The sequence below is a fragment of the Tamandua tetradactyla genome, chromosome 5 (genome assembly GCF_023851605.1).
Source record: "Tamandua tetradactyla isolate mTamTet1 chromosome 5, mTamTet1.pri, whole genome shotgun sequence".
Lineage (NCBI taxonomy): Eukaryota > Metazoa > Chordata > Mammalia > Pilosa > Myrmecophagidae > Tamandua > Tamandua tetradactyla.
Window position 1 is genome coordinate 54322300 of NC_135331.1, and position 27412 is coordinate 54349711.

At 34.7% G+C, this 27412-nt stretch overlaps 1 protein-coding gene and 1 pseudogene across 1 annotated transcript in view; both read left to right on the forward strand.

Moving 5' to 3' along the window:
- RSRC1 (arginine and serine rich coiled-coil 1) overlaps positions 1–27412 on the forward strand; it is a 570594-nt gene that overhangs the window by 389200 nt on the left and 153982 nt on the right. The gene's annotated exons all lie outside the window — the stretch shown is intronic.
- LOC143682440 (large ribosomal subunit protein uL1m pseudogene) lies at positions 11972–13899 on the forward strand (annotated as a pseudogene).

Sequence of the window (27412 nt, forward strand, 5' to 3'; positions counted from 1 at the left end):
GAAAATGTGTTTTCAAGTACGGAAAATACATATTAAATTGATATTGTACACATCCTAAATCCAGACAAAATGTCAAGAAAGCCCTGTAATATGTGACTAGGGATATGATTCAGTTGGAGGGGAAAGGAACATTTTTCCCCTTGTCTTGAAAAAAATAAATTTGTTTAAAAAAAATTTAATTTGACACATAGGATGCTTTGTGAAATAAGTATTCTCAAAATTTTCCAGCTCTTTCTCCTCATTGGAGATTCTTAAAACATCTCAAAGATGTTAGACACACACACACACACACACACACACACATATGCACAGAGCAAATAGCAATGGTAATAACAGAAAGAATGCACAGAAGCTTCATCTATCATTTTGGCAGTTCAGAAACTTGGTTTAATGTGCTGGAAGTGCCAAATAAAGATGAAGGAGTCATCAGTGAAATAAGTAACTAGATTGAAAAAAAGTATTTACAAAGTACTATATACAGATTTGTTGGTCTTTGTCAGACATTGGTTGACTGCTATGGAAGCTTCTTTTACTTATTTGAATAGATACATTTCATCAAATCTTAATATAATGTACATTTTTGTCTGGGATTAATGTCACTAATTTTCATTATGAAATTGGAGATAAAATTCTTTTATTTTTGAATATTGATTCCTAGACATCATGAAATCACTTTAAAGAATATTAAGCTTTAATATATTTGTAGAAAAATTTAACCTTTGATGTTTTAGTAGTAATATCACTCTACATTTGTGTATTTTGTTACCATTTTCAAAGCATCATCCCTTACATTATTTCATGGTTTTCACATACTCTGTGAAAATGTCAGTGCAGATATTAATATCCCCATTTTAAACATGAGAAAATTGAGGCTTGGAGAGGTTAGAGTTGTTGACAAAAATTTCCATGATTAAAAGTGGTAGTATCTAAGACCAAATAATGAATGAAAATATATTTTGATAGTGTACCAGGCAATATAGGAGACAAAATAAATCCTCAATATGATCCTTACTCTTGAAATTTACTGCCAAGTTGGAGGAACAGATACAACTATTATACGAGAGAATTAAATAATTGTACAAATATTGAAGGGTAATAGATAGAATAATTTTTAAAAAAAGAATGATTAATTCTAACCAGAGAAATCTGGGAAGAATAAATAAAAGTACTGATAACAGTTAAATTTGGCATTAAAGGATGAATTTATCCCTTACTTCTTATAATTACTGTAAACATTTCCCCATCCAGTACAGACTTGCCTACTAATCAGTAATATATATCATTCTTTCATCAATTATATGTTTTTCTACAGTTCTCATCTCTAGAGAAAGAAGTTATATCTGGATTTTCCAGGTCTTTTCCAGCTAATCAGTGTTCCCCTTCATGTTGTTGGTATTGATTTAATAAGAAAGCAAAAAAAAAGAACACTGTAGGCAAAGGAAATAATAACAAAAAATACAAAAAAAATGCCTAATACGTACACATTTATTATGTGCCAAACACTCTTGTAAATCCTATAATACATTGTCTCATTTAATCTGCACAACAATGCTGTAAGTAGATGTTATTATTCCCATTTTATAGATGAGGAAAGTACAGCCCAAAGAAATTAAGTAATTTTCCAAAAGTTACATAGTTGGAACCCCAGCCTTTAATTATCTTAATGTGCTAAGTGGTTTTTAATTTAAGGAGGGGAAAGGAGATTGGTGTGACTTATTTCTAGGTCAGTGGCTCGCAACCTTGTAGGACCCACCTTTCCCTTTTAGAACAGTCTGCAGGACCCCTTTTTCTGTTCTGAAATAAAATTTGTGGATAATGTAGCTTAACTACACACACAATTTTTAAAAGCCAGTACAATTTTTTCACTGTAATATAAGGGAGAAATGAAAGGAAAGTAATTTGTAATAAAATACTTCCATTTGCTTAAGAATTGGACACAGCTGTGTTAAAAAATGTGATGAAGTAGTCAGATGTTAACATTTGCTTTTAATGAATAAGCTTATATTTGATAATTTTAAAGAGATTAGAAACTGTTCCACGTAGAAAGAACGGAAGATGAGAGAGCAAAATGTCTAGGTGAAGATTAGCATAACACTACTATTTCTTTGTAAGATGTTTACCTATCTTAATGGTCCTGTTGCTCCATTTGAAAAAAATATATTGGACATAATAGGTATATTTAATCAAGTTATGAGTGAAGCAATAAAACCCAATTTCAAATATTCAACTGAATATTGTAGTATATGTATGATTTAATGCAAAGTTATAAATACAGATTTATATTGGTGTGTTGTATCATGGCAACTCATACACCATGTATGACATTGTCAGTAAGTCATCTTCTGAAATGGTGACCAACTTTTAGAAAGTTTGGAACAAAAGAATAGTATTCTCTCAACTCAGTAGTTCCATCCTGGAAAGTTCAGTATGAATTGAAACCATACTAAAACATATTTTGTGTTTATATATAATTAAGTTACAAATTGAGATAATTCGAATGGGATTTTTACTTCATGTCTGTCAGAACATTCAAAAGTCATGTAGGACCTAGAGCAATTCTTTGTAGAGCAGGCAGGGCATCTAGAAATCTTGGCCTGTGCCCACTTAATGTCGTTGTCTCTGCCAGTCTCCCCAACTACTGAAATCATCACAAATTTCCAAATTGCCTTAAAGGACAATAACTGTACTTATTGAGAACCACTGTGCTAGACTTTACTTTGTTTCCTCCTGGAAAAAAGTACCTTGATCTGATCTGATAAACATACCAAGGCAAAATTTCTTCACTTAATGGATTTGAATAGCAGTCTAACTGTGCCTTAACTCAGAGGAGTGATTAAGGGATGGGAATTTCAGAATGCATGGGCAGAAGTGGAGAGATTTCCCTCTCTCTTTGAATGCCTTCCATGATAGGACAGTTGGAAAAGTGTAAGTGTTGGGCCAGACAAATCAGGTGCAAGACCCAGGGTCAAGTGACTGATAGTGCCAAAAGGAAAATACTATACCAAAGTCCTTCTATGGAGGAACAGTTAATTCAAAGCTATAAAAATGGGCCCAGCCTCTCTCTCCAGCCAACACAACAAGCAAACTCACCACCCTCCCCCTGTGTACATGGGACATGACTCCCAGTAGTGTGGACCTTCCTGGCAACGTGGGACAGAAATCCTAGAATGAGCTGAGACTCAGCGTTAAGGGATTGAGAAAAACCCTAAAGAATGAGCTGAGACTCAGCATCAAGGGATTGAGAAAACCTTCTTGACCAAAAGGGGAAAGAGTGAAATGAGACAAAGTGTCAATAGCTGAGAGATTCCAAACAGAGTTGAGAGGTTATCCTGGAGGTTCTTCTTACATATTAAGTAGATATCACCTTGTTATTCAAGATGTAATGGATAGGCTGGAGGGAACTGCCTGAAAATGTAGAGCTGTGTTCTGGTAGCCACGTTTCTTGAGGATGATTGAATAATGATATAGCTTTCACAGTGTGACTGTGTGGTTGTGAAAACCTTGTGTCTGATGCTCTTTTTATCTACCTTGTCAACAGACGAGTAGAACGTATGGAATAAAAATAGATAATACGGGGAACAAATTTTAAATTAAATGTAGTTTGAAATGCTAGTGATCAATGAAAGGAAGAGGTAAGAGGTATGGTATGTATGATTTTTTTTCTGTTTTCATTTTATTTCTTTTTCTGAATAGATACAAATGTTCCAAGAAATGATCATGATGATGAAAATGCAGCTATGTGATGATATTGTGAATTACTGATTATATATGTAGAACGGAATGATCAAAATAGGAATGTTTGTGTTTATTTGGTGTATTTTTGGTATTTTAAAAAAATAAAATAAATTATTAAAAAAAAAAAAAAAGTGGGCCCAGAAAAATGGGGCCTGGCCAGAGCCTTGTCTGAATGAGGGAAATAGGCAACCAAGAAAGTTGGAGTGAGGCGCAGCCTGTGTCTACGCTGTGTCAGTTTATATTTAACAGCTTATATAACAAAGACAATAAAGAAAAACAGGTGACAAATAGAAAATAAGTAACTTGAGTGTAATAACAGTATTAACAAGTACGTACAGCTTTTCATAGTAGCTATTTTATTGAGCATTTACTATTTACTATGCATTGTACTAATACTTTACATATGGTTTAGAATTACATTATTGTCCCCAGAGTACAGATAAGGAAACTGAAAAGTAGAGGAGTTGATTAAAAGTTAAGCTCAAGTAGAATTCTTAGTGACTCTCAAAAACATGGTTATTTCTCATTTTAACTTACAAAATTTTTGTCCTATGTACAGTGAAATTTCTCATATCAATGCATGGCTAAACTTTTGTCAGTGAGTGGATTTGTATGCGACTTAATTTTGGTACCTGTACAGTGTTGTTATCTGATCGAATAAATGCAGGCCACTGCATATTCTTGAATTTAATGTAAAAGACCCATTCTTTCCCTTTTGTGTGCGATATTAATTTCCAGTAACTCTACAGAGTTGATTGTTGTGCAGTTTTTGAGCAATAGAAGAGATTAATCTAGTTTTGAAGTGCAAATTACAATTGCATACCTACTTCTCTATATAGCTAAATGAAGGTTTAATGTAGAGTGTTGATGAGACAAAATAATAAATTAGTGATGTTATGAGTTTATAATATACTCTATAATACTGTCAGTGAAGCCTTTTTATTTAGAACTTTGTTCTTTATTCTCCATACTACCCTCCCCACTCATCGCCCCCCTACCCCAGGACTATATATATCTTTGGTAATTGTTATTGTTTGTTTTTCCTTTGTACTTTACAAACAATTAATCCTCTTAACTCTGTTCCACCTGTCTTTTTGGTGGTTTGGCACTGAGATGAGTCCTAATTTATATTCAGAAAGTTGACGGAGTAGAAGAACATCTCTTATCACCTTCTGGCCTTGAGTCTTATCCCAGAGCCCCTAAGTGGTGGTGGTGGGGGGGGGATATATTCCTCATATGAAGGTTTGAAAGTCTCTACATTGAACATGCCTACAAATTGTCCTGAGGAAGAAATAAATATATCCTAGGCTGCCATACTTGTTAGTTGGTGTACTAAGAGGTAGGATTAAGCTCAATTTCTCAGTAAAGTACTTATTTCCTTTGCATAATTTTTCTAATTGAAGATAAGTATTCCTGTTTACCAGGAGCTGACTTGGGGATCTCAAGGACTTTTCTGTTGGCCAACAAAAATTTAAAGATGATTATTTGGGGGATGGAATCTACAGATGCTCAGGCCTAATCTAAAACCAGGCAGGAGGAAATAAAATAAGAGTGGTCCTTTTACTCAGTAAAAGGTGTTTAATCGGTCAAATCAGAGTCAAAAGAAACTGTGACATTTCTAAACTATCTGGTTTTAGCTATTTTTCACAGAAAGTCACTGGAAGAAAAACCGTTGAATTATAAATATAATGTAAAGTAGGGATCCTTTATAATGTAAAACACACCCAGAAAGAAATAAACTTTGTTAAACCAGAATTTTGAAAGAGGTGCTACTTTTCTAGTTTTGCCCATCCAGGGAACCTTGACTCTAGTAGTAAAATAGGATCTACTAATTCTGTTAACAGAAGCAAATACTTTATCCTTCACTTCCATAAGCTCTGTGATTTGTTTTTTCAGTTTTCCTATTTCTTCTTTATGTTCAGCCCATGTCTTCTTCATGTCCTCCCTCAATTTATCGATTTCGTTTTTGAAGAGGTTTTCCATTTCTGTTCGTATATTCAGCATTAGTTGTTTCAGCTCCTGTATCTCATTTGAACTATTGGTTTGTTCCTTTGACTGGGCCATATTTTCAATTTTCTGAGCGTGATCCGTTATCTTCTGCTGGCGTCTGGGCATTTAGTCAGATTTCCCTGGGTGTTGGACCCCACAGGTTGAAAGATTTTTCTGTGAAATCTCTGGGTTCTGTTTTTCTTATCCTACCCAGTAGGTGGCGCTCGTGGCACACGTTTGTCTACGGGTTCCACCAGTGAAAGTTGCTGTGGGTCCTTTAACTCTGGAAAACTCTCGCCGTAGGGGAGGTTCGGCAGCTGAAGCGTCTTGGAAGAGTGCCAGCCGGCCCGGTAGTCCGAACGCGGGGAGGGTCGCCGGCCGCCGCAGCACGGGAGAGCGCCCGACTGAATTTCCTAGTTGGCCCGGGGCACCAAGCGTGGCGGGAGGGCGCCAGCTGTCGCAGACCGGGAGAGTGCACTGTTCCCAGCCAGACCAGGGAGTCACGTGTTTGGAAGGGACCCCCTGGTCACCGTTCTCCGCAGTCTGGGGATTTCTGACCCAACTCTCTCAGTTGGTCCGGGGGGCCTCGTGTGGTGGGGGCGCCAGCCGCCGCAGCCCAAGGGGACCGCCTGCCCAATTCTGCCAGCTGGCCTGGGAAGGAGGAAGGGAGGGACTCCGGCCGCTTGTCGTCCCGCCCGGGAAAGCCCGTTCCCCTCGGTGATCTCACCGGAACTGGTTCTCCCAGACAGTCAGCCGTTCCAGGATGGGGTATGCCATCCCTTTGATCTCCGTCGTGGCTCCGGGAGCTGCTCTGTATTGTCTCCACTCCCCCAGTAGCTGTTCTGGAGGAGGAAAGGTGAGGGTGGCAAGGCTGTCGAGGCCGGTGGTGGAGGAGCCGGTGAAGGCGGAAGAGGGCACACAACAGAAGCAAATAATACTATGAGTTCTTTAAGATGAAGGGGACAAACTGGGAATTGCTGAACTCATCCTTTAGAATAAAACTAAGGTAGTCTGCATACCTAAATACCAAGCTCTGCAAATTCATATATGATCGGTTCTGACATCAATTGCCATTCTTCCTCATTTAGGAACAAATGAAAATCTTTACTATTGTGGTTAAGAGTATAATTTTGGTCCAGCTGGATCCTTTTTGGGGTAGTGTTTTTTTCTTTATTTTGCTTTGCTTTGTTTTGTTTTTAAGTGAGGGTAGATCTTTTTATCTGTGGTATTTATTCATGCTAAGGGAAAGAACATTCTTCTGAAGAAATGGACTGAGATAAGTAAACTGAGCGATTGGAATTTGCTGACAGTCTGAGACAAGTTCACATCATATTTCCAGGTCTATATCTTAAGCAGTAATCCCTATTTTCCTCTCGTATTGACCATAGCTAAATATGAAGATATGGGACCAGTTTATGAAGCATGCACCTTCAACAGGGAATTGATAATTCTCTTAGTTGCACACATGCGATAATAGCAACACAGGCAGTCAAGGACTCCCTATAGCAAGCCTGTAATGTGTAGGAATGGCTGGAATAGTAAAATTGAGCTTAGAATTTTTGAAGGACACAGAGTGTGACAGTAGGTACCTGTGCTGGTTTGAAACTGTTATGTACCCCAGAAAAGCCATGCTCTTTTAACCCAGTCTTATGGGTGTAGATTTATTGTGGGTGGGATCTTTTGATTAGGTTGTTTCCACTGAGATGTAACCCCACTCATTCAAGATAGGTCTTAATTAGTTTACTGGAGTCCTGGTATATTGCATTCCTGCAACATTAGCAAACCTAAACAGTATCTGAAGGCACTTTCACCTATAGTTACATGTACATTATAAAGAAAATAACAGCTATAATGTCTAAGATTTCAGTGCTTTCTGAGCACTACTTATTTCACTAAGGACTTTCTTGGGTTATTGCATTTAAGTTGTACAATAACTATGTGGAAGAGGTATTGTTATTAACTACTTAATAATATTGTGAAATAATTGTGAAAACAAAGGTTTAGAGAGGACAGACATCTGGGAGCATTGTACTTGTTCTGTATTCATCACGTTATTTTGTATATTCAAAAAGTTGATTTAAAGCTTGAAGTCTTAATATGTCTAAATTCTGATTTGCTAATTTATGTAAAATAGTAAGAAATATTCACACTGGAACTTGATTGTCCTTTGTTTTAGAATGTTTTGACTAACCAATCTAGAAAATAATAGAATTTGAAAAGAGGTAAGTAATAGAATTTTTTACCTTGGCCTCTAGCCATAACTTAACTCATGTACTTACTGTATGAACTGGTGACATTCATTTATTTATTTATTTACTTATGGAATGGAAAAGAAAAAGAAGCCTGGGTGAAAAGTAAATTGCATGAGAAGTAAAAAAAAGTGACTAAGAAACTACCCATTCTCAATATTCTCTTTTACTACGTTAGTTTAAAGATTGATAATTTGTGTAACCACTTTAAGATCATCATGCATAACTTCTTGTCTATTAGCAGAATACTGACATTTGGTAAACTTAACTAAGTGTGTAGATTCCAGAAGCATCATTTCTGAATCACTTCAGGTTTTCCTCAAGTAAAGAAAAAGTGATATGTACAATGTCTGTGTTTAAAATTGTATATAACGAATAGAGATGTGAAATCCCACTGAAAAGTATATGACAACGTCTTGGGCCAGTTCACAGGAACAAATTACCTTAAATTTCAGTTCACATAAGATCATGGCTTGCTGAATTGCCGATCCAGTGAACATTACCTAACCCTACCCTGTGTGTAAGATAACATGACGGTGCTGAGTATGTGCAAATAAGCAGGTCAGACTCTTCTTCTGAAGATACCCACTGTTTAATGGTATAATTTTATACAGGCCATGGAGGAAAGGGAGTAGTGGGGCAAGGTGGGATGGGGTAGTCTAGGAAGAGTGAATGGAGGAGTGATGCCAGAGCTGTGCATTGAAGGCAGAAAGGAGTTCTCCAGACAGGCTTTTGTTTGGGTAAATGGGATCTACCTTGAGTAGCTAGCTATAGTTCAATTATTTCAACGCTTTTATCATTTACTGACATTGCTGACAACGTTTGACCATCTACTTTCTTCCCTAATCAGAGAATTCTTACTAACTTTGAAAGCCTTTTTTCTGTCTTCTATTCTACTTGCATTTGATTCATTGAAAGAAGGACATTTAGGTGAAACAGACACTTATCAGGCTACTTTTTGTAAACCTTGTACATTTATATTTATGCAGACAATTGATCTGTAGAGATAGAGAGAGAGGAAATATAGGCCAGATGTAATAGATTTTCAAAAATATAAGGCAAGCATATCTTCAAAGATTTCTTTAAATGTTTAATATTCATATAATTATTAGACTGACAGTGGGTAACTTCAAGAGTTGTATTATGTATTTCTTAAATTAAAAAGTATTTTCAGGGCGGGCAATGGTGGCTCAGTGGCAGAGTTCTCACCTGCCATGCCAGAGATCTGAGTTCAATTCCTGGTGCCTGCCCACTTTAAAAAAAGATATATATAAAATAGTCAGTAGAATATTTTCCATATAACTAGTCCAGTAGTTTAAAAGCCAGGAAATGAGCAAGATTATTTTATTTCTATAAATTCATTGATGGATTAAAAAGTAATATAATAGAGGTAGAATTATTTTATGCTTTTTGTCATTTATTTCAATGTAATAATTCATTTGTGTATTAATGAACATTAATATAAGCTATGTGGTTAGCAGTTTCTTTTTAAATTTGAATACATGAATTAAATGAAGAACATTTGTTCTTTGCTTACACTCATATTTCTATCAAAGGCACATGCTACCAGGACCAATTAGTTATCATTTATACTTTTTTCTGTTGTTCTCATTTGTTGGATCTAGATTTGCCCTTAAGCTATATGTATATTATTGACATTTTCTTCAAAGAGTTAAGCTAGACCCAGATGATAAAATTAGTAGTGCTCTCTAGCAGATCCATTTACAGTATTCAGCTGTTGGTAGTTGGTTTTGCTGGACTACAACAAAATAAAGCCTAAAGCATTGTATTAACTGTGCTGTTTATATGGGTGCTAATACAGTTTGAATAAAACCCTCAATTACCAAGCATTTTTGAGTCCTGACAAGACAGTCCCATGACGTTAAGGGTATCTTTATAACCTTTTTAACTTCTTGTTTCTCTGACAGAGCTCTATGGTAATATCAATGGGTTTGCCCTTGGCAATCAAAAACTCATTTTGAGCGCGTAATAGGTATTTACTATTTAGATAGCTGGCAATAAAATTTCTCTGAATGAGATTTTCTTGAGAAACTATAAACTGATTAAATTACTTTTTTTTAATGGACTGGAAAAGCATGTAGTAATAGTTTATTGCAGCTTTGCACCCAATGTTTTGCTTCCATTTTTAGAGACAGAGAAGCTGTCTGGTTTTGGTGAATTATGAGGATTGGTAAAAATTATTCTTCATTGTACCCCTTATTCTTGATTTTTTTTCTCTAAGTAAAAAGAAAAAAGTTAAGTATGTTGCTTCGGTGACAATAAGAAGAATGTGATCAGAAATATGTCTATTCACTTCAAACTTTATTTTGATCCGGATTAAAATTTAACAGTTTTATAATCTCGAGTTTTTTTTTTTTAAAGAAATATGCCCAACCAAGATATAAATGTGGAAAACCACCCTGCTTTTCTAATCAACATCCTCACTTATTCAAAATAAATGAAAAACAAAAAGTGATTTTCCCTAATTGCGTAAAGACTAAAATTCAAATCATTTCTACCAGTATTGATTATGAATATATATTTTATATTATATGAGCAAGTTAACAGATTTTTGTTTAATTATTATTAAATTTGGACCTTATAAAATTCAGTATGGCAATCAATGAGATAAACTGTAAGAAATTTTACATTAATTTTGTTAAATACTTAAAATTTGTTTCATTATTATAAAACTTGATTACGGAGCATCTAAAAATTCCACTTAGTGTGAATTTTGTCAATAAATGTCTACTAAGAAAAATAATTTATGTTTCCTGATTTAAAATGTGAAAATGTACATAAAATACATTTCGTAATTCATACTCTAAACATTTTTCTTTAAAGACAAATCCATTATGGTCCTTGGTGGCGACAGCTTGCAGAATATCTTTGTCAAGGCCATGAATTTTGCACAGAAGTGCATCAAATTCAGTATTTTTATTGGCAGTCAGAATTTCATATTTGTCGCTATAATAAAATTGTGATTGAAATGGGACCTTGAGTATCCTGTCCTTATGTGAAGTACTTTGAATTTGAATACCACACAGATCCTAACTTAGAGCGTGTTCATTTTCTCTTATGCCTTTGGCACTGACACATCTATTGCTTGGCATTGTTTTTCATTGTAGCAAATCTGTGCTATTGACACCATAGGAACAAAGGATACTAGTCATTATAGTAAAGAAATGAAGAGAGAAAATGGTAATATTTGTCTTGCCCTCTGAATGATCTACTGCTGGTCACTGCCACAAGCTATAAAATACTTAATAATTTAGTGCTTATTGGGTCAATTGTTTTGTCTTCATGTTTTTTTCTCCCTCGCGTCTCAGGGTTATAATAAATAAACATTAGTGAAATATTGTCAGGTAATGGATTGTCTAGTAAATGTACTGAAATTTGTTTTCTACTGGCCTGGGCAAAAAATTAAAGAGAAATTTGAGATTACTTTAAAATGGAAACTCATCCTCTTAATATACAGTTCTATTTTAATTCTGATAATGCTGAAGTTATTGTGAAATAGATTTACCAAAGTATAGCAAGTATGTAAAATGAATAAGCACTTGTGTTTTTAAGTCTTTTGTTCTTCAATAAGACATAAATATAGATTCACAGCATTTTCCAGTTTGTCCAGTTTGCTCTCACGAAGATTGGGTAAGAAATACCATGGTCTTAAAAATGTTCTAACGGCTACCTCACACAAATTTTGTGCCATTACAATTTTGGTTTCATGAAATAAATAAGTCATAAAAGTAATAAACACTATAATTATTGCAGGCCTATAAATTGTTAAACTGTAGTAAAAGAGGAAAAAGTATGTATTTTCCTGCACAAAATGTATCAGTATAAAACATATTCTGGTTTTTGTTTAAATTGAGCTAACAGATTTTTTGCATATAAAAATTAATTACTATAAAATAGTTATCAATTTTTATGAGAATTATAAATCATTAACTCTTTATTATAATTAAGTCAGAATCTAGGAGAGTTTCTTACCTCCATTTTCCAACATGAATTAATACAGTTATTAGACTGTTTTGTCATTCAACAAAATGCATACAAATATGAATTTTGATTAAATATTATGCTATATTACAATCCGGTGTGGTCGACATGGCAGCGACCGTAAGATCCCTCAGTAGAGTCTTGATACATCATCAGAAGCATAGTCTTTACAAAATTGCCTATCAGATATGTTTTCCTCCTTGTTTACTAAGTGTTGAGGTGCCTATCAGACATTTTGCTGCTGTTAAAAAACCTGCAAAGAAAACAAAGAAATGCCCCAAAGAAAAAGCATCAAATGAAAAAAAGGATGATATAGAAAAAATAAAGTCATACCCTTATATAGAAAGTGAGCCTGAGGATGATGTCTATTTAAAACGCTTATACCCAAGGCAGATATATGAGGTGGAGAAAGCTATTCACTTACTTAGGAAATTTCAAATTCTGGACTTTACTAATCCAAACCAAGGTGTTTATCTTGATTTGACACTGGATATGTCATTGGAGAAGAAGAAAAGATTGGAACCATTTACCAGTGTTCTTAATTTTCCATACCCATTCACTTCAGAAATCAATAAAGTTGCCGTATTTACAGCAAATGCATCAGAAATTAAAATGGCTGAAGAAAATGGAGCTGCATTTGCAGGAGGAACTAATCTGATTCAGCAGATTTTGGCTGATGAAATTCATGCGGATTTTTATGTAGCTGTCCCTGAAATAATGCCTGAATTTAGTCCCTTAAAGAAAAAACTGAAAAAAAAATTTCCAAAGTTTGTTCAGAATTCCATTGGCCGTGACATTCCGAAGATGCTTGAATTATTTAAAACTGGACAAGAAATTATGGTAGATGAAGAAAGGGAGAACTTTCTCAAGGCCAAAATAGCAACACTGGATATGTCAAGTGACCAGATAGCTGCCAGTCTACAAGCAGCTATTAGTGATGTTTGTAAGCATAGACCACTGAGATCGGGACCCTCTGTGGTACGTGCATTCCTTCGTAGCTCAGCAAGTGAAGGCTTGTTACTAAAGATTGACCCATTGTTGCCTAAAGAAGTAGAAACCAAAGAAAGTAACAAAGAAACTGTCTGAAAGTATTGAATTGTGATATTATTTTCAATGGATTAAAAAGTTACAGAGATGTTATAAAACTGCATAATTTCTAAGATTGGTGCCTTCTTGGTCATCATACTTGAAAGTAAATTTTAACACTGAAAAATCTTAGAACAATTTTAAAAATAAGAAAATAAAATGTTCTGTGCATCTGAACCTGTGTTTAGATTTAGTCACATTTTCTTCCTTAGGGTCCAGATTCTGCCTGTTGATAATTATAGCACTAATTTCTAGCTTAATAATTTTCCCTCAAGAGTTATAACCATCTGATGGAAGTAGCATCCTCAGTTCCTAAAAAAGAGAATGACAGAGTCATGAGCTACATCACAAATATAACTGTTTTTTTAGAGAAGGAATGTAGAAAATATTCATTCTAAGGACTTCTGTGTACTATTTGTAAAATGGCAAAAATGTAGAAACCGAGTGAGCCATTAGAAAGTATGACTGAAAAAGCTTTTTTCCTTTAGAGGCCATCAATTTGTGATAGTGGTATCTTATATTTTTATGATGTTTTACAATATGCCAAGCACTGTTTATAATGTTTCACATACTTGATTTCATTTGATCCTGAATTCCTGTTTAGTAGCAAATAATCAATATTTATTTAGTGTTTGTTGGTAAATATCATTTATGGATAAGAAATCAAGCTAAGAAGGTAAGTGTCTTTCATCATCAAATGCCAGCTCGCACACTGGCAGTGATTATTTACCAGTGTTCACTGGTGTATGACTTAATGGAAAAAAAAATTTTAGCATATGATTTCCAGCTATTCATTCTTGGGAATGATTTCCTTTACCCTAAAATTATTGTTTTACACTTTTTTAGAGAGCATTCAAATACTTTTTCTTTTATGAAATAAAAAGGATGGGAAATTTTAGTATATCCACTTTGTAAAGAAAACTTTGGCAGCCCCTTGTAGGTCTCCTAAATTGTTTTTGAAATTTTAGTGGTCTGATAAATCCAAATAACTCGACAACCACTGTATCCCACTGAGCTTTTTCCAAAAGAGAAAATATGAAAATTTAGGACCTGCTTAACAAAGAAATCAAAACAGGAACATTAACTGCAAAACAGGAACAACTACATTTTATTGAGTATTTACTACTATCTTTTTTTTTTCTCTCATGGGCAGGCACTGGGAAATCAAACCTGGGTCTCTGGCATGACAGGCGAGAACTCTGCCTGCTGAGCCACTGTGGCCTGCCCTTTACTACTATCTTATGCTTTGTATACATAAACTCATTTCATGCTCACAACAGTTCATTAAGAAGGGTGATGCGTTCGTTTTACAAATAAGAAATTTTAACTTGTACAAGGTCTCATACTTAGTAAATGACAAACCAAGAATCAGACCTAGATCTGTCTGATTTTCAAGCCTGTTTATGTTCTGAGGTGAAATAAAGTGTTTAAATGAACACCTTAAAAATTTTAAAATACTCAGTAATTGCACTTTTGTTAAATGGTCACTTTAGTTGTAGGGAGTAGGCAGCACTGATGTGGAGAAAGTAGGAACAGAAGGATTGGAAGTAGTGGAATGAGACAAGAGCAGCTGCAGGAAGGCAAGAAGAAACATCTACTTCATTCCCACAGTGACCATCTTTTGAAAGCTTTCTGAATAGTCATTATTAGAAGATCCTAATCCACAAGGTGAAGCTCTTATTTTATCTGTAGTTTTTCTTCTGATTAATAAAGTAAGTATACACTTACTATTAAAAAATGTTAAAACACTGATAAATAGAAAACATAAATCATTCATAATCTTACAACTCAGAGATAACCAGCATTAATATTTTGGCACTTTCTTTTGCCTTTTTCATGTGAGAGAATATGTATACTACTCATGTGTGCTAACACACACACACACACCCCAACACCAACACAGATATTTTATTTTACCATGTTTGAATTCATACTGAGTATACAATTTTGAATCCATCTCTTTCACATGATGTTATAAAAGTAAATATTTCCCATGTTATTTAAAATCTCATGTGAAAAGCATCATTTTAATGGTTAAGCAATATTTCATCTTATCGACGCAATAATTTATGGAATCATTCTATTGTTAGACATTTCAATTGTTTTCAGGCTTTTTCCACCTCTTATTTACATTGCTTTGGGAAAATTGAACATACATCTTTTTCCTCTCTATTTCTAGAATTGGAATTCCTCGGTCAGAGTGTATGATATCGCTAAAGGTCTATGTCTTCAAAAGGTGCCTGGAACACTTTCTCTAAACAGCAGCATTCCAGAGTAGTAGTAATTTAAAATAAATTCTTCTTTATCCTTCCATTAGAGTATTTTTTGTATTGGCTAACTAGAACTAGTATTTAATGTTTATAATGGTATGCTTCTGGAAAAACAGAAGAATTGCTCTAGATTACTCTTGATGCAAATCTTTCTCTGTATTATTTCTGTATATTCTTATTAGTGAATGGTAAATTAAATCTTATAGTGAAAAATAGTAAGCGCTTAAGTTTTAAAGTAAAAACCAGTGATTCTCAAACTTTAACTTGCAGGCAAATCACCTGGCAGACTTATTAAACACATTTTTCTTTACTTAGCAAAAAAAAAAAAAAAAAATATATATATATATATATATTATGCTATATTAATGAACTATGTCTATGGACAGTTTTACAGTAATTCTTGTAGTTTCTTTTCCCCTAAAACCACCATTGGTTTTCACATCAATTCTGTTAATTTTTTGAACTGGTAAACATTTGGTATCTGAACTTCTTTTCAACGTATAATACAGGACTTGAGGACTAACTGAATGCAATTTATAGTACTGTTCAGGAGTGCTGAATATTACTTTTGTCATGCAGTTTCTTTATTAAACAGTTCTTATGTTGAATTTTTCTCTCTTTTAAAGAGACTTTCAATTTTAACATGAGGGAACTGGTGTCATGGGTAAGGCTTTTACTTGGAGACAAAGTAGCAGATTGAAGTGGTTTCAGGGCCTTAATCCCTTGGTAAATTAGCCAGGAGGCTAGCCTTTTCATAGATGTGCTAAATAACAGGTTGATACCATTTGGGCATTAGCAATGAGAACCACCTAAGGGAATAGGAAATGCATACGGAGAAGTGTAGAATGAGAAGAAGGCTTGGCTATTAGCTTTTCCTAGGTTGGGTAGCTAAAATAATACCCATAAATGAGTCATTGTATCTGATATTTTAGATTTCCCTGTGCATGCCCTTAAAGTTACTTTATTCTCAAAATCCTCTAAATTACTTTAAAGATAACACTACATTTTATCATTTAAAAAATTCTCAAAATTTTCATGAAAACATAAATGTAATTAAGCTTATAAATATCTTCATGATATAAATTTGTATTTTCTCCTTTTTGAAGAGAGAGTTGGGGCTTTCAAATTTGATTTCAGATTGTTATCCCTAATCAAACAGAAGAAAACATTTTGAAATGGACATGTGTAGAGCTAATAGGATTTAAATATTTAAATAATCTTGTCTAGTTAAAAACTATACACAGATGTTTATGAGCCTTGTAAAATTACCTTAAAGTGTTTTCACGATATTCTGACTAATTACCTGAGAGAATATTGTGTAATATGTATTGTGCAATATAAATAATGCCATCAATAAAGGTTAATGGTCAGTACAGTTAGGGAAACTTAGTAGGAAAAGTTATTTAGACGCTAACCAAGGGATATGAGTTCACTGAGAAGAATTCATCTAACATAGGAAGTGCAAATTTAAAAACTATTTATTTTGCATATTATTTAAAATTACTGCAAGTATTTGGTACCTATGTTGATAAATATTAGAATGATTCAACATCGACAAAATTGATAAAGGATTAAAATAAAAAGCCTATTCTACGAGGCTTTCTCTGTAGGCTTTTATTTTTCATTTAGAAGGGAGGATTTTAAGGATCAGTATGATCTGTTGATAATATAATATTTAATTAGAGTAATCAAAAACCATGCTCAGAGCATGACACCTGCCAGGGAGAGCTTCAAAAAGATAGTAAGCAGCATGCGTTAGAATCGTCTCTTTTGCTTGTCTACGAGCACTAATCTAGCGGAAGTCCCAAATGGCGTAGCTAGTCAGCTATTTTATTGACTTTGATCTGGTTTGGGGGGTAGTTTATTTTCCCATAATGCCATTGATCAATGATTTCCTTTCAGCAGTGATGTAATTAAAGGGCTTTAGTAGGCTTCTGCTGTGTTGCCTTGAAATTTATTATTCTGGAGATTTAAAGGAGATCGATAGGGTGCAGTGGCCCGATGTCTAGACCTGAGTAGGAGGACCCTACTGAGAGTGTAAGGCATGCAGAAAATAGGGCTTCAGGACACAAACAAGATGTTTACCTGGGATCTTGAGCTGACCTATTCACAAAGATCCTGTAATAACCAGTAGCATTTTAGAACCTATTTTTATCATGGTCTCAAAACTACTTTGTCCTCTTTGTCATTGATTTTTAGAGTTTGTTTTAAAGCAATTTAAAACAAGTATTTCTGTTGTCAAAGAAAGAATTGAAAATGTAAACATATTTGTCATAAATGCAGATTTCAAATGCCTACAACATGAAATAGAGATAAAACATATTTTTTAAACACTGACTAACATGTACTATTAAAATGCCACATTTGTTTTATTTTATAACTAATTTAAGGACATAACTTATTTTTACATTTTTAGAAATGTAAATACAATGATCAGTATTTATACATGATTGAAATAACTCAGAGGATCTACCATTATCAAGAATTGTGTAACAACTTACATTTTTTCGTAGATTTAGTAAAATGTTCAGATATTCTTTATAATATGTAATGTAAGTCTGTATCCTGGGCTTATTACTGTGTCAAAAAAAAAAATTTAAGTCCCCGCAACCATTTTCTGTCTTGCTTCATGAATAAGAGTTCTGTTTAAAAACAAGAAATCAAATCTCATCACCAGATACATGTGAAAATCCTGTGTATTTCTGTTAGAAGCTCTCTATATCTGTAACATATTTTAGATTTTAAGAGTTCCTGAAGTAATCTTCTTTAACTATGCTTAACAAAGTGACAGAGACTTTGTGGGTCCAGGTTGAGAACTGCAAGGTTTAGTGAACAGAACTCTGAAAAGATAAGATATAGCTGCCTGAATTCTACTCCTGGTTTTGCTTTTTTCATTGCCTATATGATTTTCACCAGTTAGGTAATAATTGCATCTGTGAAATGAGATTGCATCTGAAAGGTTGGAGTTGGTCAGGAAAGGATACTCCAACATCCCAAATTGCTTTTCGAAAATAGGCTTTCCACCAGACTCTGCTGAGATTAAATTTAATGTTCAAATGCTTTGATTAGCTGATTAATTGTGCCAGTATTTTCTCAACCTTATGATTTATTTAACTGTCACTTTTAGGGACTTTACTCATCAAAGAAGTTGGAAATATAGCAGTTATACTTAGAAACAAAGAATAAAGGTAATACGATTTGTCATTTTGCTGCATTTAGCCAACACTAGCCTACTGAGCTTCCTAATGTAGGTGACAGGCCATCTACCCAGAGAACTGAAGTAGTAACGCAGACACAGTCTGATAATTTGTTATCTTGATAAACATTAATTTATGAACATTAATAAGACCGTGTCATAGCTAAGGAATAAACAGAGGCAAATAACCAGAAAAAAATGAGCAAATTAGAGATTTCATTTATATTTTAATTTTCCACAATAATCATTTATATTGAATTAAGGTTTCTTGGCTTCTGTTAGGATCAATGATGACTTAGTAAAAAATGACGCATTTGAATTCAATATGTGCAACAGATATGTGAAGTATTATAAGACAAAGGAGAAGAAATGAGGTTTAGAAACTTGGTAGAAGAACAGTTGAAAGTGAAGGGGCATGATGGTTTGTTGCTTTTGCTTTATTTATTTACTTTATTTACTTTTTTTTCATAGTGCTCTTCACTCCCTGACATATTTTATGTCTCCTTAGTTATTTGGCATAAGGCTTCCATATTAGAAAGTAAATTCTGTAAGCTTAGGGATGTTGCCTATTCTACAATATCTCCCATTGTAGAAGAGTAACTGGAGCATTATAGATGCTCATTAAAGCATACGGGGCTTTATGCTGTATCCAGAAGGAGAGTGATATTATCAGAACTGTGCTTCAGGAAGAAACTTTGGGGACAGTAGGTTAATGAGTTGTCTTACAAATGAGATGATGAAAGCCAGAACTAGAACCACAGTAATAAGAGAAATAAAAGAGAGCAAATGAAAAATGTTGTTTAGGAATTTGCTAATATATATATAGGCTATAAAGATAACTGAATGTAGGAAAGTTAAAACTGAATTAATGGGCAGTGCAATGGTGGCTCAGTGGCAGAACTCTCACCTGCCATGCCAGAGACCTGGATTTGATTCCTGGAGCCTGCCCATGTTAAAAAAAAACAAAGAAACAAAACTGAGGTATAGGAAATATCGGAGAATGAACAGAATTGAGAAAGATAAATTACACTTTGGATAAGATTTGACTATTGCATGAATGTATAAATTTTACATAATCAGTATTTGGAAAATGTACTAGTCAGGGTTCTCTAGGGAAACAAACGACAGGAAAATATACTGGTCAGGGTTCTCTAGGGAAACAGAAACAGCAGGAGATATCTGTAAATAAGAGATTTTTGAAAAGTGTTTCTTATGCAAGCAGCAAGCATGGCATACATGAGTCCAAATTCCGTAGCTGACAGCCAGGAGAAGCTGGCTGAAGCAGAGAGAGAGAGGGATTCTCTCTTCTCCTTTAAGGCCTTCAACTGATTAAAGGCCACTGATCGTAGGTGGCGCTCCTCTTGGCCGACTGCAGATGTAATCAGCCATGGAAACAATCAACATACTGATAATTCAGTATACCGGCCTGGTTTATTAACCAGCCATGAAATGTCCTTGCAGTAACGGTTAGGCTAGTGTTTCCTTGACCAGACAACTGGGCACCATCACTTTGTCAAGTTGACACATGAACCTAATCATAATAGAAAATAATTAGTCTGTATTTTCATTTTGTGACCATTGTGCTGAGAAAGATTATTTTTCACACATGCTATATTTAGAGGCCTGTTTCATTAATCTTATAATTGTCCTCCATGCCACAGATCTCTATTATTCAGTCTTAATCCCTTAATAAACTCCTTCTCAGTCTTCTACTCTACCTGACTCCTAAAGTTTTCCTTATGGAATGGTTCTTTGCTTGCTTGTCTTTCCTCTCTATAGTTGATCTTAAGTGAACTCATCCATTCCCAGGCCTTCAGATATCATCTGTGTACTTCAGCTCCAGAATTCTAACCCATACCTCTGAGCTTTAGACGAGTATAGCTAACTGTATGTCTTGTCCACTTAAGAGTCATGCAGGCAAGTTTGTCCTGAATTCTTTTATCATCCTATGCCTGTCTTCAACCTGTTCCTCTTTTAGTGTTCCTCCATTACAATAAGTGTTATGCCTATCTCTTCAGTAACTCAAACCAGAAATTTGATGAGTCCCTCACTTCTCACATCCATTCCGTCATTATGGAGTGTGGATTCTGCCTCCAAAATACATTTTAATCTTTCCACTTATCCCATTGTTACACCCTTTACCCTCGACAGGAAGGCTGCTGCCGTGGCTTCTAACTTATCTGTCCATAGTTTTGCTCCCATATAATCCATTCTTCACACAGCATCCAGAATGATCTTTTTAAATTGTACATTAGACCTTGTCATTCTCCTGCACAAAAACCTCCAGTAGCTTACAGTGGCCTCTAGGATAAAATTCAGAATTATTAATATAGCTGCAAGTTTTTCCATGATTTGCCCATGTCTTCACCCCCAGCCTCATCTTGGACCATTTGCATATTTAAGCTAATCACACTGGTTTGCTTTGAGTTCCTAGGTTGTTACCAACCTTCTTCCTCTTTCAGGGATTTTTCATACGTTATTCCATCTTCCTGAGATGTTCATCTCCTCATTCTTTCTCAGACTAATTTAGGCTTATCATTAAGGTTTCAGGTTTAATTCTACATCTCAGTGAAGCCTTTCTGACAACAGTCTCTAGATTGTGTCATCCTCTCCCAAAGCACCGTGAGCTTTTCCTTCAAAGTATTCAGTACAGCATTTAATTAAATATGACATTTCTCTGCAGAGTTATAGTGAGTCAAAAACCTCTTGTGGACTGTATCTTCAATACCTTACAGTTCCTAGCACATAGTAAGAACTACTCAAATTTATCTGTTTTTTTAATCACTCAGCTCTTTCATAAGTTCATCTATTCAGCATTTTACAAGAAGTTTCCTTAGGAATTTTTTTTCAGCATTTCACAATTCCCCATAGGTCGTTTATCTTGACCTTTTGTAATATGAAATATAACTTACTTACAGAAGAATATATAAATGTACAGATCACACAATTATTATGAAGCAAATGCTAAATTTTATACCATCCAAATCAAGAAACAGAATTTTGCCAGCACCTCAGAAGCCGCCATATTCCCTTTCTTGTCATAACTGCTACCTCCCTCCGTTATGGTGAATACTTCCTTGCATTTCTCTCTAGTTTTTCTACTTAAGTATGTATTGCTAAGCGTTATAGTTAAGTTTTCTCTGTTTTGAACTGGAATCATACAGTATGTATTCATTGTGTCTTCTTTTTCTCAACATTTTTCTTAGAATTCATCTTTTTATGTGTAACTGTATGTGTTTATTTATCTATGTAATATTTCATTGTATGCATATCCTGCAGTGTTTTTTTAATCTTTTTATTGTTGGTGGACATTTGGGTTGTGTTCAGTTTGGAACTAATAAGAACCAGGCAGGCCTGAACACTGTTGTATAAGTCTGTATTCTGGTGCACTTCATGTGATCTTCTCTACACTCCGTACCTGTGCTGGTTTCAAAACATGTATGTACCCTTGAAAAGCCAGGTTTTAATCAGAATCCCATTTTGTAAAGACAGAATAATCCCTATTAAATACTGTATGTAATTAGATCATCTCCTGGAGATGTAACCCAATCAAGAGTGGTTGTTAAACTGGATTAGGGGAGGCACGTCTCCACCCATTTGAGTGGGGCTTGATTAGCTAACTGGAATCCTATAAAAGAGGAAACATTTTGGAGAAAGCTAGAGATTCAGAAAGAGCGGAGAAGAATGACATACCTACAAGAAGCAAAGAGCCCACAAGCCAGCAAACTTTGGAGATGAAGAAGGAAAACACCTCCCATGGAGTTTCATGAACAGGAAACACATGACACCGTGTTCACCATGTACCCTTCCAGCCAAGAGAAAAACCCTGACTGTGTTCGCCATGTGCCTTCTCACTTGAGAGAGAGAGACCCTGAACTTCATTGACCTTCTTGAACCAAGGTGTCTTTCCCTGGATGCCTTAGATTGGACATTTCTATAGATTTGCTTTAAATGAGATATTTTCTTGGCCTTAGAACTGTAAACTAGCAACTTATTAAATTCCCCTTTTTAAAAGCCATTCTGATTCTGGTATATTGCATTCCGGCAGCTAGCACACTAGAACAATACCTGAGAGTGAAATTGTTGTGTCCTAGGGTATGTATGATTTCAGTTTTACTAGGCAATGTCTAACTTTTCCAAAGTGAATATATACCACGTCCCTCTCCCACCAACATTATATATGATCCTATTGCTCTGCCTTCTCACCAGTACTTGGTGTTGTCAGACTTTTTGACTGTAGCCAAATATAAATCATTTTGCTTTTAATTTACATTTTTCTGATTACCAAAGAGATTTAACACTTTTTCATCTATTTATTAGCAATTTGTATTTCTTAGTTTTTAAATTGCCTTAAATTTAATTGGCTAAATTGTTTAGCTGATTTTCTTATTGAGTTTTGTTTTTTCATATTGATTTGGAGGAACTCTTAGTATGTTCCAGGTTATGCTTGTTTGATTACAAGGAATAAATTTTTATGAATAAGTCAACATAACACTTCCAAGCCTGTTCACTTTTCTCCTCTCAGTCACCCGAGTTTTAGGATGTTTATTTAAGATATGGAACAATATCAGTGTTCATACTGCTTTCAATTATGACCCATTGTTTGAGATCATTGTTATATACCCCTTTTATCCTAAAGATAATTCAGGATCATAGCTAAACCTCTAAAAGACCTCTTTCATGTTTGTAAGGAAAAAAAGACCTAATTTTCAGCTTGTCTAAAGATGTAACAAAGGGGGTTTTAATTATTTATTTATTTTCCTATCTTAAGTGCTTAAAAGAGTACACAGCCTATAAAAGACACTATGACTGGTTATCTACATACATACACACATATATATATATGTACATATATGTATGGAAGGAGAAAAATAGGGTGGAAGAATGAGAATCATAATATATATGATGTGAATGCTTTTGAGTCTTACCTGGTAACACTTGGTCCTCTTTGGTGTAACTTTGATTTGCTCTAGTAGACCCATAAAATTTAAGTGGTTCCTATTGTCATTTCAGAGTCATATGTTTGGCTCCTAGTCCTGGCTAAATTTTACCCATTCTTTAATACCCACTTCAGGCATCACCTTCTCATGAAAGTCTTAGTTATCCTCCATCAGATTGACTTAGAGCTGTGTTCTCCTTCTGTACTCCCTTTACACAGCTGCCTTATAAAACCTCACTATATAAAAATGGACTTTCTTGTCTGTCCCCTCTACTGGTCTTTAAGTTTCTTGAGGACTTTTGTAGGTCACCACCATATCCTCAGCACCTAGAATAGTATATATATTAAATGGTTAATAAGTATAGGGGACCACGCTCCCCTCCTTAACCCAAATCTTCCATAAATCAGTCCCTTAAAGAGTTGAGTTAAAAATGGAATATTACTGAGCTGGGAGATTAAGTATATACAGTCAGCAACTCTTACAGTTAATTATCTCTCTGATTTTCAGAAAAAGCTATCCTCCTTAAAAAAAAGTCTTGTTTAGGCTTTCTGGAATTTGTTCGTGTTTAACAACAAAGCTGACTGTTGGGAATGTAAAATGATGTAACCACAATGAAAAACTGTTTGGCAGTACCTCAGAAAATTAAATATAGAATTACCATATAACCCCTCAATCCCATTTTTAAGTATATACGCAAAAGATTTGAAAGCAGGGACTCAAACAAATATTTACACACTAATGTTCATTGCAGGATAAGTCACAGTTGCCAAAAGATGGAAGCAACTCAAGGGTCCATCAACAGATAAATGGATAATCAAAATGTGGTATATACATACAGTGATATATTATTCATCTGTAAAAGGAAGTGAAGTCCTGATACATGCGACAACATGGATAACCTTGAAAACATCATGTTGAGTGAAATAAGCCAGGCACAAAAGGACAGATATTCTATGACCTTGCTTACATGAAATAAGTAGAATATGCAAATTAATGGTCAGAAATTAGAATACAGGTTACCAGTGGAGGGCTGGGGTGGGAGATGGGGAGTTAATGTTTAAATTGGTGCAGGATTTCTTTTCCTAGTGATAAAATTGTGGTGATGGATAGTGGTAATGGTAGCACAACATTGTGAGTATAATTTGTACCACTGAATTGTGTACTTGAAAGTGGCTAAATGGGAAATTCTGTGTTGTCCAAATGTTAATAAAATTAAAAAAAAAAAAACACCCATAGAACTGTTTAACACAAAGTGAATTCTAATGTAAACTATGTTCTTTATTTAATAAACTAATTATAATAATGTTAGTTTATCAGTTGTAACAAATACATTACACTAATGCAAAATGTTAATAATAGAGAAAACTGCGTATATGAGAGGGGTATATGGGAACTCTATTTTCTGCATGATTTTTCTGTAACTTATACCTGTTATAAAAAAAAGTTTTTAAAAAATTTTGAGCATCATTTTCTTGGAAGTAAATCCCTTCTCTAAGAGGCATTAAATCTTCATTAGATGGGATAAAATGAAAGTTTATTCAAGTATAACTTAGAATAATTACTGATATGTAACAACTCAGTAAATACTGGCTTTCATTTCTAATTGTTGTCAATTAGTAGTGTTATGTGAGTTGATTGTACCATAACTCACTATAGAAAGAGAAGAAAAGCTACTAGTTATGTGTTAGTTCACTTATAATAGTTTTACATCTTTGCTTCTTGGACAAGATGAGGATCCAGAAAAGATTAATGTTTTCAGCTGCATTAAACAGATAATTGTAATTATAATTGGTTCCAGACTAGCATTAATAATAATAATGTTTGACTTAAAAATACATAGTGTGCATAGATTTGCACAATTAAAGTATTTCTAGGTTGTGTTTGTTTTATTAGAATTTTTTATCAGCCCTTTATTTTAAAGTTTCATTGAATTTCAGAAGTGATATATCTGAGCTTTTCCCTTATTATGTCATGAACAATTATTTGTCTTCAGAACATATCTTTTATCCTGAAAATAAGTGAGTATATGTCATACACATGTAAGACCAATTTGTTCTCCCAAATTTAATGTTTACTTTATTTAATAATTTCACCCCTTGAATTACCATACTATCGATATTTTATGTAGACTGATTTCTTTTATTTACTTTTTTTTTTTGGTTTTCCTCATTTATTGCCTTGTTTTTTTTTTTTGCTTGCAGAATCATTTCAATTTGTGACAGTTTTTGAAAATGGCCCCTGTTTTAGTTTCCCTGGCTGTTCAAGCAAATACCATGCATTGCATTGGCTTAAGCAATGGGAATTTATTAACTCACGGTTTTAAGGATAAGTCCAAATCAAGATGCCATCAAGGTGATGCTTTCTCCCCAAAGACTGGTGTTCTGGGACTGACTGCTAGTGATCCTTGGTCCTTATCTCCTCTGTCACATGGCAGTCACATATGGCAGCATCTCTGTTCCTTTCCGTGTTCCCTTAAATTCCAGTTTCTTGCTTCCTGTGGCTTTCTTTTCCCTGTGTCTGAATTCCATTCTGCTTATAAAGGACTCCAGAAATAGGATTAAGACTCAGCCTGGTTGAGGTAGGCAACACCTTAACTAAAGTAACCTCATCAAAAGGTCCTACTTTTAATGGTTTCATACCCACAGGATTGAATTAAGAACATGTTTTGCTGGGGTAGCTACAGCTCCAAAGCACCACAACCCCTAATTTGTTGCCATTTCTCCCATCAAGGAGTGGTGTATATCCCTTCCCTTTGAAGCTGGGCTCTGAGGCTACTTAACCAATAGAACACGGTGGAAGTGATACTATTCCAGTTACTAGATTCAGGATTTAAGGCCTTGGAAGCTTTCACTTCCTGTCTCTTGAAACACTTGCTCCTGAAGGCCAGCTTCCATTCTGTGAGGGAGCCAAACAGCTACATGGGGAAACCAACCTATAAGCAGTGTTCTGGCTCACAACTCCAACAGAATTCCCAGCTGACAGCCAACAATAACTATCAGACATGTAAGCAAACAAACCTTCAGAAAATTCCAGCCCCCAGATCCCCAATCAGTCCCAGCCTTTGTCTCCAGCTTTTGATAGATAGAGGATAGGCAAGCATTCCTGGTCAAGCCCTGCCCAAAGTGCAAATTCATAAGCAAAGTAGATGATAGTGATTGTTTTAAGTATGAGTTTGGGTTGGTATATTACACAGCAATAGATAACTGATAGGCAGAGATGAATGCTTCTTCATAATAATGGTTTTTAAGGGAGTAAATATTGCTGTAAATGATTCACAAAATTTGATACTAGAAATCATTTGGTATTTTCTGTATAGGTATAAAATGTTTGAAATGTTATTGGGTTTTGTTTTTTTTGAAGGATCATGATAATATCTATGAGTGAAACAAAGACTTTCAGTACTTTTCTTCCTCTCTTTGAAATTGCATATTTCTTGAAATTTCTCCTGATGATAATAACTGAAAAGTGTCTTAATATCATCATCATCATTATTATTGTCTTATTTTGTGTAGACCTGGAGTGGCAAATATAGAGCATTAGTTCCCATTTCTCTAGGTTCCTTCCTTAACGTATTGCTAATTGATAGTGCACTTTTTCATGTTGAGTCCAGATATAACTTCAGAATTTTCAACACAGTACTTCATGCTGTTATTACCGGTGCAGCTGGAATAGATATCTGATATTAAGCCTATAATTTATAAAAACTCTCTTACATAATGCCATGAGGTATAATTCTGCCCTTTCCCAACTTTGCCTCCAAACTAGCAGAGCCACCTTAATACACCGTCATTGTGCTTCACATACAGATTGTTTTCCTTTAACTTGTTCTGTAGCTTTTTTTGTGGAAGTTAGAAGTTACCTACCTCTGTGGAAAATCACTCTGAGATTTCCCTATGGGGACAATGTGGTGAGTGAGAAAAACTCTTAAAATTTCCTGTAGAACAG